At 39.7% G+C, this 10,455-nt stretch overlaps 1 pseudogene; it reads left to right on the forward strand.

The window, feature by feature from the left end:
• The first annotated feature begins 1,667 nt into the window (after window positions 1–1,667).
• On the forward strand, window positions 1,668–9,902 carry LOC127694781 (60S ribosomal protein L15-like; annotated as a pseudogene).
• The last annotated feature ends 553 nt before the right edge of the window (window positions 9,903–10,455 follow it).

Raw genomic sequence — 10,455 nt, forward strand, 5'->3', positions numbered from 1 at the left:
CTGAATCCTGCAAAGTTCAGTCAATTTCCTGCTGTATGGAAATTAATTATTATAGTACCAACTACCTAGTGCTTTCCCACACTATTTACAGATAGGGCCCTGTGGCTGTCAGATGCTGCCTGTTGACTGTGCTGAGTATCAGCCACAAGCTCTTCCCTTTTCACCTCCCTCCTTTCATCTTTGGATTAAAGTTGTAAGAAAACAAATATAAAGGATACACAATCATAAGGGGCCTTTGTTTATTTCTCTGTGCAATTTTCATCATTGACTTTAGAGGCTATTTTATTCCTACTCCCATGTAATCTTATGCAAAACAAAGGTGCCCAAAGTATGTTTGACCATCCACTCATTATACTGATTAGACTTTTTGCCTTTCTTCAGCTGCTATTCAACTAATATTGGGAACTCAGTTCTCAGTACTGGGGCAAGATAGTAAGGATCTAGGTCATGTGGAGGGAAAAGGGAAGAGTGTATTAATATTAATATTGAACATAGAAAGGTTATGTGGTCACCTCAAAAAAAACAGTATTACTATGGTTAGTTAACCTGAATTCTTAGATAATACTAGAGAGCTATATTCTTTTTTATTAGATATATTCTTTATTTATATTTTAAATGATTTCCCTTTCCTGGTCCCCCCTCCTTGAAAGTCCCATAATTCTTCCCTCTGCCTGTTCACCAATCAAACCCCTCCCACATCCCTGTGGATGTGTATTCCCCTACACTGCTGCATTGAGCCCTTCCAGGTCCAGGGGCCTCTCCTTCCTTTTCCTTGAACATGATTTGATCTGTGAATTGTGTCTTGGGTATTCCAAGCTTCTGGGCTAATATCCACTTATCAGTGAGGGTGTGGTATATTTACACTACAGAATACTACTCAGCTATTAAAAACAATGAATTCATGAAATTCTTAGACAAATAGGTGGAACTGAAAAATATCATCCTAAGTGAGGTAACCCAATCACAAAAGAGAGCTATATTCTTACCTACACTACCAGTTATTTTCCCTCGTCATACCTCTGTGATGAGCTCTGGTTTGAATCTGCATCTGTGATAGCAATATGCTCTCACCATATTTCATACCATCCAGTTACTAAGATGCTTCTTGTTTTCTATTACTACACTCTCTTACAGTATATTTTCTTTTGGATACTGGATACCTTCCTCCTAAAAGTAGCAGATTTTGCCCGTTCCTTCTTAATAGACTCTTACTCTCCAGATACATCTAATTCATAGCCTTAATAACCTTACTAAAATAAACTACTTCAGCAAGTCATGTTCTGAGCTGGGCTATTTGATTATCATGGTACTCATTTGTCACTCATTTGCTTCTGTTGTTTTGACTATTCCTTGCTCAGGTGAGGGTCTGTTTGCCTTCTGTTGGATTGATTCTAGCTCTAATCCTTCTTTCTGCCAAAGAAAGGTCATAGTTAACTTTTAGTGATGACTTCAGAAGTGCAGAAACCTACAATTATAGAGATATAAATTGTTAATTTAATGTTTTCAAGACAACCAATATTGATAGTAAGACTGAATATCTGAGTGTTTTGAAGTGTTTTTAATTTGTTCCCCATAAAGTATTAATATTGACAATCCTCAGGGACCTTAAAATTGTATTAGATAAGCATTTACCCTTTCCTCTGGCGGCAGTCATCAGGTGAGCCAAGATGGGTGCATACAAATATGAAGGAAGAAGCAGTCCGATGCCATGCCCTTTCTTCTGAGGGTCCACTGCTGGCAATACCTCCAGCTCTCTGTGCTGCACAGGGCTTCCCGCCCCACTCGGCCTGATAAAGCAGGAAGACTGGCGTACAAGGCTAAACAAGGTCATGTCATTTATAGGATTCGTATCCGCAGTGGTGGTCGCAAAAGCTTGGTTCCTAAGGGTGCAACTTTACCGCAAGCCTGTCTTCCATGATGTTAAATAGCTGAAATTTGCCTGAATCCTCAGGTCTGTTGCTGAGGAGAGATCTGGGTGTCATTGGGGGTGGGTGGGGGGGTGTGAGAGTCCTGAATTCCTACTGGGTTGGTAAAGATTCCACATATAAATCTTTTGAGGTTATCCTTATTGATCCATTCCATAAAGCTATCAGAAGAAATCCTAACACCCAGGGTATCACCAAAACAGTCCACAAGCACAGAGAGATGCATGGACTGACATCTGTTGGCTGAAAGGGCCCAGTCTTGGAAAGAGCCGCAAGTTCCACCACACTACTGGTGGTTCTCGGGGCTGTGCAGCTAATACAGGTGATTAAACTTCATATCCAATAAACAATTTAGGACAGTCAAAAAAAGACAAAGAAAAAGAAAAACATATACAACAAAACAAGGGCAATGTAAAACTTGCCCTTGACTAGCTCACAAACAAAAATGTCTGACGCACTGAAGCACTTGTCTTGGGACCAGAACAGACCAGGACTTCCTGGAGTTCTCCCCTGTTACACACATGCGCTCACACTTGCAGATAGTGTGCAAGTGGAACAGACGCAGTTAAAGGGAAGAGGAAGCAAAAGTCATTTAATGATCGTCACAAATGCAGTGTTACCTGAATTTTACCATGTTTTGACGAATCTGCAAACATAGAAGGGAAGATGTGAGGATCAATGGGCTTTTCTGTTTACATCTTTGAGTAGCTTAAAATTCAGATTTTCAGGGAGCAGTCCTGATAGAGCCTCCCTGAAACAACCCTCTCTAATAATTCCAGATCTACACATTACATGCCAAATACTGTGTTTATATTGTTCACCCCCAACTCAGTGTGGCAGATATTAATGGCTCCAATTCATAAATGGGGAAAAAGCAGTCAGACTGATCAGGAACTGATCAGAGAATTTCACCTAGAATCATGTCACTAACAGTCACAAAAATTGTATTTGACCCCAGAACTTCTTGGCTGCAGGTCTATAGTCTTTGTAATGCATCTTCCTGTGTCTTCATTGCATCCAGAGACGTATGGTTTTATATGTTGATTCTGATTTCAACTCAGGTGATCCTTGAATCAGCCAACCATTATAAACAGTATATTATGCCGATGCTTTGTTTCAAAATAGGCTACTACTCGTATGTTGATTTGGAGAGCATTTAATTCACCCGAGTTGGGCTCCAAGCATAGCCCAATCACTGATATAATAGTGATAACTGATGTAATTTTAAAATCAGGGAAGCCAGGGAGGCTGTATCAATTTGAACATGTGTTTTTGTAGGATGGCAAAGCAAAGGAAAAAAAAAACGAATAGCTACCAAAGGCTTCTTACAAAGCCCCTTAAGCTGGGAGATGCATTACAAGGAATGGATGGAATTTGTCTTTGGGGGAAGGTAGTAGTGTGAATAGTTAGCTTTGAACTATCCTAGTTCTAAAGCAACAAGGCCCATCATGCTCCTCTTGCCAGTGACTGGATTTGCCACTGTGGTAATCCACATTTAGAAAATGAAGCAAACATAACTGATGTTGATGATAGTAGCTCAATAGTGATAAATCCACACTTCAAGTTCCAGTATTGTAAACATAATCTTGGAGAGGGTGTTGCAGGTAAAGATACTAAAAGGACATCATTTTGCATTAAGGAGATGGCCCTTATACCCACTGAAATGTAATCTTTTAAATGATTAAAGAGGAAGAGACAGAATGAGAGAAAACAATTGAGAGAAGTTTGGAAGTAGAGTCTGATGCCTTGCTGCCAGGAACCGAGATCATCTGCTGTTCCCCAATGTGGGAATTAGTAAGAAGAGATTCTCTCCGATAGCATGCAGATGATTCTATGGTCAGTTTAGTTGTAGATGTCAAGATTCCACAAACGACAGAAGATGAATTTGTGTTCTTACAAGTTCTCTAGCTTGTAGTGGTTTGTGCAGAAATGTATACAGAGTCTTCCTCTTTGGCATGCTAAAAGGAAAACAGCACCTCACCCTTCTCAGCAGCACACAAGGACGCAGGACAAAAACCAAAATGAAATTTCCCATCTCTCACTGAGGCTCCCAACCTTACAAAGAAGACATGCATACATTTTGTAGGAGGAGCTAAGGAGCTGTATTGATTAACCTTGGTGGCCAACTTGATTTGAGCTGGGATCAACTAAGGAAAACTTTGGGTACATCTGAAAGGGTACTTCTTAGAAGGATCAAACGAAGGAGGAAAATCTTCTGTGAGAACGCCAACATACCCATATATAAGGAGGATCAATGTTTTTGTTGGTTTTTTTTTTTGTCTGTCTTTATTCTTTATTGCTTGTCTCCTTTTGCCCCTTGCTTGTGAGTACATTTACTCTGTTGCCACCACTGCTGCTTCTATCACTGCTGTCCTTCACTGCTCTGGGAACCTCACTTGCCTGCCTTCCAAGCACACTGAGGAGAAGGGACTCTACAGAAAATTGTCCAGACTATCAGAGGCTGGTTGGGATGGCTGTGTCAGCCCATCTTGTGAAATAATCAGCTATGCAGCTACAGGCATTTTAGCCTCCCTGTTTTGCAGATACCTACTCTTATATATCCATGACATATAACACAAGCCAGTTGTCTCAGTATCTTTTCCTGGTGTTGGAATCATATAGCCCTACAAAATCAGAGAATCATCAATTCTTTTCTCAGTTGTCACTAATTGCCTATAGTACATCATCTAGGGCCTTATTTTATTCCTTCCTTCTATGTTGCCATGTCAACTGATAATGTGTAAACCTGGCACTGGTCCTATTTAGGCAACCATGTGGTTGAGATTTAGTGCACATAGCTTCCCTGCCATATATAGATAACACTATCTCAAAGTAGAAAGTCTGGTCCTTTGTTAATTATAATCTTTCTGACCCATCTTCTAAGATGTTCCCTGAACCTTAGATGTAGGAGTTGTGTTGAAGATCTTCAGGTTGAACACTCGACAGTCAATTGATTTCTGAATTTTTATCAATTATGATTTCATGCAGTGGTCTCTTACTGCAAATAAAAACTTTGGTCAGCCATGAAAACATACATATGAACAACACTAATAAAATCTGCAGACTGTATTTATATATACATATGTACATAGCAATAATAATTGAAGAGTAAGTCATGAATTTGAGAAGGGATTGGGGAACATGAAAGGATTTGTAGGGGGACAGAAAGGAAAATGATATAAATATAGTAGTCCTGTAGGAAATTATCAAAATAAAATATAAAAGACGCTTAAAAGACAGAGAGTTTATTTTAAGTTCACAGTTCAGATGTGCCATGGTGGGGATTAAGACATCAGACCTCTGGAAGAGGTCAGTCATATTGCATTCCCAATCCAAAATAAAAGGTGATGCTTGCTAGCACCACTGTTCCTTCATTTTATACAGTCCAGGATACCTTGGATAGGGTGTGGCCCTGCCCAAAATTAAGACCCATCTTCACACAACAATTAACATAAACAAGATAGCCCCTACAGTCATGCACAGAGGTCCTTGACCCAGGTACTTGTAGATTCTGTTAAGTTGACAAATAACATAGCAATCATAAATCCCCTTTATAACTTACTGACACTCTCCCAGTCTTGTTCCTCCAGAGAACCTGTGTAGAGTAAGGCTGTGTGGTGATTACTTCCTTCTTTCTACTTACCAAATTTTCTGCTTACCAAATGTGTCTGTAAGACTGATTCCAATAATCCTGTGGATGAGAGTAGTCATTAATTTGTATATTTTATACAATTGATACTCAAAATTACTAAGAGTTATAAGATATAGAGTTAATATTTTAATCCACAAAGATCCCGATAAAATCTGTGAGTCACACTCTATGAATGTTTTTATATCTTCAGATAAGGCACATTGAAGGGTTTGGGGGTGAAGTTTACAAAATAACATTATTGAAAACAGAAAGACTAGTTCAGAGAGTATCCTTGGGACTAGATTGGATATTTGGGTTTTGATTTGTATTATAGATATTCAGTAGGTTCTCTCTGTTCCTTCTCTGCAGACCTCCTTCTACTTAGATATCCAATATATTTAGAAATGAAGTATTTGCTCTAATTTAAGAGTTGAGCAGATATCTAATCAGTTGAGAATGATGATATGTTTAATATGTTGCCCCTCACTTTTAACTATCAATTTCATTCTAGATAATGAGTCAGCATTATGAAACTGCAAAATATGACCTGACTTTATTACAAAAGAGTAACTGTATTTATTGCAATAGCTTGTCCTGTTTCTTAGTAGACACATAGCAATGCGGCAAAGTGTTTTCCTGCTGAGAAATTCATGCTCAGGACAATAAATGTTGGCTGTCTCTGCTCTTACATGATTCCTGCACTCATATCCCTAAACAAACCACACTCCAAACAAAAAGTTTGCATAAGGGATGCAATTCTTTTTTTTTTATTTGATGTATTCTTTATTTACATTTCAAATGATTTCCCATTTTCTGGGTCCCCACTCCCTGCAAGTCCCATAAGCCCTCTTCCCTCTCCCTATTCCTCCATCAACTCCTTCCCACTTCCCTGTCCTGGTATTCCCCTATACTGTTGCATTGAGTCTTTCCAGAACCAGGGGCCACTCCTCTGTTCTTTTTGGACATCATTTAATATGTGGATTATTTCTTGGGTATTCCAAGTTTCTAGGTTATTATCCACTTATCAGTGAGTGCATACCATGACTGATCTTTTGAGACTGGGTTACCTCACTTAGTATTATGCTCTCCAGCTCCATCCATTTGTCTACGAATTTCATGAATTCACTGTTTCTAATGGCTGAATAGTACTCCATGTGTAAATATACCACATTTTTTTGTATCCATTCCTCCATTGAAGGACACCTGGGTTCTTTCCAGCTTCTGACTACTACAAATAGGGCTGCTATGAACATAGTGGAGCATATATACAAAGAAATCAAGAAGGTAGAACCCAGAGAACTTCAGGGGGATGCAATTCTTGAAGATGGCAAGTGATATTTTAGTAGCTGAGGGCTTTAAATGGGGGGACCTTTTGGCAAATGACATGGAAGGCGGAGCTTAACCCACACATAAGAAAAATACACAAAAACTAAAAAGAAAAATACACATAATAGAGGAAACTACTCTGCATGCAAACATCTGATGCCCAAAGGAAACCAAAGGAAAGTCATCCTTTCTTGTCAACTTCCTAAATGGTAGCACCTTTCAGGGAAGTCTGCAGGCTGCCGTTCTTAGGTCCACATTCACGTTATATCTGTTGAATGTCTACAAATTTCCAGGTATTGTCAGGTAAGTTACATGCTGTATCTCATTAAGTGCTGGAAAGTATCAATGTAAATGAAGAGATTTTTATTCTAGTGTGGGACACAGAAGAACTTAGCTTCATGTTAATTAAATTACCTCTCTTAAATTACATCTTGAATGAATCATGAAGCTAGGATTTCAGTTCTCATCTTTAGTCTTAGGTTTATCATTTATTTCACCTTCCTTTTGAATTCATCATGAATTTCTTACTATACCTTAAAGGCCATGTGTATAAATGCAGATATCCTCAATGGGCATTATTTCACAGTAGCATTTACTGTGACAGTAACTGCAGAAAATGAGTTCCTCAGAGTAAGTTATAGTAGCAGGTCATTATGTACTAGGAGATTTAATTTTATAAAAAACAAAATTGCCCTTCAAACTGCAAGCATTTAATTTTTAATGTGCTAATTTTAATTAAGTTTAATTAATGCTGCTGATCTTGGTAAACTTAGAGAACTTCAAATGACACCCTCAGAAGCCCTGGAACATCTTTCTTCCTTGTCAAAAATCAGCCTTCTGGCTCCATCCCAACTCATGCTTCAGCAGAAATTGCTTACTCTTTGCTCTTTCTGAAGTCGTGCTATCATTTATCCATTTGTTATATGAAATCCAATTTGTAATTGAATCTTCATCCAATATTTTATCAGAGAAAGAGAGAGGAGAGAGATGAGCTAGGAGACCATTCATTATCTCAAAGAGTGTGACTGTGTTCTGCTGCCCTCCCTGAGTTAGTTAATAGCCAAGCTGTTTCTTTAAGGTTTGCTCCCATTCAGTATTTAGCAACACTCTATTACATCTGGTACATCTAGAATGGAAGCTTTTCTTCTGCTCCTACCTGTGTAAATCCATGTTAAGAGAAATGCATGGAAGCTTAGCTATTATTCCTACAGCTTTTCAATATTCTGGTTCTGGATTTTGGAGGAAAATGCAGAGTTAAATACCAACAAATGTCCTTAAAAACCCTATGATCTATCCCACAGACCAAAAGAAGTAAAACAAGAAGGCTGGCTCAAGCAAGGATGCTTGAATTTCTCTTGGAAGAGGTAATACAATAGTCATAAGAAGCAGAGGGAGATCAGGAATAGGGGCTCAGGATCAGGGGTGGAGAGAGGCAGGATAGAGGACCAGAGGGATAGGATAACGAATGGAAATCTACAGCTGCTGCAGGTTGGTTGGGTAGGGGGATTCTCTAGGGATTTCCAGAGATGCTGCTGCTGACTTTGGTAAACATAGAGAACTTCAAATGACACCCTCAGAAGCCCTGGAAATCTTTCTTCCTTGTCAAAATCACCATGGGATGGAGGAGGCTCCTAAGAATCCTAGCCTAGATGCCTAACAGTGGAGACATGGAAACTGAAGAAGCCACTTTCTATAGCCAGGTAGTCACCCTGTGGAGGGAAAAGGACACCAACCCACCCACAAAACTTTTGACTCCAAATTGGTCCTGTCTAAAGGAAATGTAGGGACAAAGATTGAGCAGAGACTGAAGGAATGGACAACTGATAACTGTTCCAAATTGAGACCCATCCCATGGATAAGCGCCAATCCATTACACTATTAATATCTGTTATACTTGCAGACAGTGGCCTAGCATAACTTTCCTCTGAGAGCCTCTACCCAACAGCTGACTGAAACAGATGCAGATACCCACAGTCAAACATTGGTACTCTTATGTATGAGTTGGGAGAAGGATTAAAGACCCTGAAGGGGATAGGAACTCCATAGGAAGACCAACAGAGTCAAATAACTTGGACCCTTGGGAGCTCTTAGAAACGGAGCCACCAACCAAAGAGCCTACATGGGCTGGATCAAGGCCTCGAGCACATATGTTACAGATATGCAGCTCAGTTTCCATAAGAATCCCCCAACAACTGGAATGAGGACTTGGGTTGTCCCTAAAGCTATAGCCTGATTATAGAGTCCATTAGCCAACAGGGATGCCTTGTCTAGCCTCAGTGAAAGTGGATGAGCCTAATCCTGCGGACTTTCTGTGCCAGTGTTGGGGAATACAGATGAGGAGTCCCAACCTCTCAGAGGAGTAGGGGGAGCAGGAATGGAGGGAAGAATTCTGTGAGGAGGGTGGGAGCAGGAGCAGTGTATAGTATAGAAAGAAAGACAGACAGAAAGACAGACAGAAGAAAGAAAGAAAAAAAGAAAGAAAGAAAGAAAGAAAGAAAGAAAGAAAGAAAGAAAGAAAGAAAGGAAAACGAAGGAAATCTCATAAACAAGGCTTGAACAAGAATGCCTGAATAAGGATGCTACCAATCGAAAGGCTTATGTAGCAGGGGGAAATATCAGAGATCTCCAGCCATAGATAAAGAATTACAGACAACTTAGGAAAGCTGAAACTGGAAGAATGGAAGAGCCCCTACTTCTTGATAGTCATCCATTACCAAAATCATATACATATAAGTAACATAAACAGACTGAGAAGGTTGTATTTATGTATTCAGGAATGTGTGTGTGTGTAAGTTGTGTGTTGTGTGTGTGTGGGGTGTGTCTTAATTAGGGTTTTACTACTGTGAACTGACATCATTTCTTATGGCGGAGAAACATCTTAAAAAATGCTCAACTTCATTAGTCATTAGGGAAATGCAAATCAAAACAACCCTGAGATTTCACCTTACACCAGTCAGAATGGCTAAGGTTAAAAATTCAGGAGACAGCAGGTGTTGGCGAGGATGTGGAGAAAGAGGAACACTCCTCCACTGTTGGTGGGGTTGCAAATTGGTACAACCACTCTGGACATCAGTCTGGCAGTTCTTCCGAAAACTGGGCACCTCACTTCCAGAAGATCCTGCTGTACCACTCCTGGGAATATACCCAAAAGATTTCCCAGCATGTAATAAGGATACATGTTCCACTATGTTCATAGCAGCCCTATTTATAATTGCCAGAAGTTGGAAAGAACCCAGGTATCCCTCAACAGAAGAGTGGATGCAAAAAATGTGGTATATATACACAATGGAGTCCTATTCAGCCATTAGAAACAATGAATTCATGAAATTCTTAGGCAAATGGATGGAGCTGGAGAACATCATACTAAGTGAGGTAACCCAGACTCAAAAGATGAATCATGGTATGCACTCACTAATAAGTGGATATTAACCTAGAAAACTGGAATACCAAAAGCATAATCCACACGTCAAATGAGGTACACGAAGAACGGAAGAGTGGCCCCTTGTTCTGGAAAGACTCAGTGAAGCAGTATAGAGCAAAACCAGAACAGGGGAGTGGGAAGGGTTGAGTGGG

The sequence above is a fragment of the Apodemus sylvaticus genome, chromosome 10 (assembly GCF_947179515.1).
Source record: "Apodemus sylvaticus chromosome 10, mApoSyl1.1, whole genome shotgun sequence".
Taxonomy (NCBI): Eukaryota; Metazoa; Chordata; class Mammalia; order Rodentia; family Muridae; genus Apodemus; species Apodemus sylvaticus.